The following is a 2357-nucleotide window of genomic DNA, read 5'->3' on the forward strand; positions in this document are numbered from 1 at the left end:
ATTATGTTCAGTGTATGCATGTGTTTGATCTTCTGTACTTGTAGTAAAATATCTCATAAATCACTGAACATGTTTAATGAGATCTTCAGAAAGTCGTTGCTGCTTGTTTTTCGATAACTTTTTGGAGTTAACCCAATCCAAGATGGCCACCACAGCCAGTAGCTCATAGTCAGCTGAGAGTCATTAACTGCATGGAAYTTGAGAGCCACCTGTTGTGGAGAAATAATGTTAGATGACACTGAATGTGTTTGAGTGTAAGTCTGATCATGTTCCTCTGAGCTACACCTGAATGCAGCTGATTTACACACTCACCTGTTGTTACTCTGACTGTGGTACCTGATCTCACTGCCTTATCTGCCTCTGCCATGTTCCTGATTGTTAACGGCTGATCCAGGCTRCATTCAAGGTTTGACACTGGAATAATAAAAGGTTTAATTTCTGGAGGCTTCTGTGACACGGTGCTGCAGCGGGACATCTAGTGGTCGATAAAACAAAGTGCATTATTTACACAAATTTCCTATRAAGTGTTGAGAGTATAGGCCTCAAACTTTATCAATATACTCTATATTAAAGATATATTAAAGTGAGACTTCTCACCATGAAACAGGAAATTGTWATAACAAAAACACCTAAATCTTCACAAAAAAGAACATTTAATTAAAATTCAGTCCTCAGCATCACCATAGTGGCACCAGTTTGTAGCCCTGCACTGAGAACAGGACGTGTCTGTTTTATTCATGGACATCTTGTCTGACCTTCAAGATCAATTTGAAYGTGTCAGATAACCAAAAGGTGTTTTAGAGGCGGAGCAAACTTTGTTCTTGCTCATTTCCTGCAACCATTAWAGATTTAACCTAAGCTACATGGTGTAGCAGCTTGACCTCTAACTTTGGTATTTTACCATGATACAGAACTTTACACCTAACAGACATCAGATTTATTCCTGAATCATTTCATTACTGAAGTCACATCCRTTATGTTCACACWGCAGACAAATCCGACTCAAATCTGATTTTTTTTCTCCTGACARTCTGAACGTGACACGTCAGATGTTTTCAAACCCAGGTCTTTTCAGTATGAATCAGATCCATATCTGATGTGTTTCAAAGCTAGGTTAATGGATYAGTCCACTAACCTCGAGTCATGTTTAAATCTTGTAGCGCCACATCTTCAGCTACAGAACAGAAGCCCAAGTTCTTCTTTGTTCTTTTAATTTACCATTTCCTRAATGAATCCACAGAAACATATAATAGTAACATCTGTCTCAGACCAAATTCATAAGTTACTGGATTAATATTTTACTTTCAGCACGTCACTCTCGTTCCATAAATACAAGCTGCACCAGAGCATCCAGTCAGAGGCAGGTTCACACATAAACACTTATCTAAACAAGAATGTCAGATAATTATTTAATCAGCTCTGAATGAACAGCAACTTCAGAATCGACATGCTACAAGTAGATTTCATGTTTAGCTAACTCTGTAAACAAACAGCTGATGTGGTGTCACATCTTTTTCTATGCATGCAAGTTGCATCAGGGCCATGGAAAGTTCACAATGGAGTCCAATGGAGGTCACATTTAAAACTGAAATTGAATGATCATGCAAATAAATGGATTTGTGCAAAAAAAAAATCTGAATTGAGTATTAAGACCTGCAGTGTGAACATAGCCTTTTCCTCACATGTAGCCCATCATTAGCCTTACCTTCTTACAGTACCAGGATAAAATCTGGATAAAACCAAGGTAAAACCAGATTAAACTTGTGTAAAATCTGGCTAAAACGATGTGTTAAACCTGCATGAAACCAAGGTAAAACCTGGGTAAGCCAGGTTAAACATGTGTAAAACCAGGGTAAACCAAGTTAAATCTGTGTAAAATATGGGTTACAACTGTGTAAAAAAACTGTGTAAAACTTTACACAGGATAAAACCAGGGTAAATCTGGGTAAAATCTGGGTAAAACCTGCGTAAAACCAAGTTAAACCTGTATAAAACCAAGTTAAACCTGTATAAAACCAAGTTAAACCTGTATAAAACCAAGTTAAACCTGTATAAAACCAAGTTAAACCTGTATAAAACTAAGCTAAACCTGTGTAAAACCAAGCTAAACCTGGGTAGAGTCTGGATAAAACCAGGGCAAAACCAGAGTAAAATCTGGGCAAAATAAGAATAAAACCAGGGTAAAATCAGGGTAAAACCAGGGTATATCAATAATCACAATTACCTTTATTTAACCAGATAGAGCCCATTGAGATCAAGATCTCTTTTCCAAGGGTGACCTGGTCAAGAGGTCAGCAGCACACGTCACAGGGTAGTTGACACAAAAGTTACATTGTAGAAAAGAAAAATATACATAA

Source organism: Austrofundulus limnaeus, unplaced genomic scaffold (genome assembly GCF_001266775.1).
Source record: "Austrofundulus limnaeus strain Quisiro unplaced genomic scaffold, Austrofundulus_limnaeus-1.0 Scaffold173, whole genome shotgun sequence".
Classification (NCBI taxonomy): Eukaryota; Metazoa; Chordata; class Actinopteri; order Cyprinodontiformes; family Rivulidae; genus Austrofundulus; species Austrofundulus limnaeus.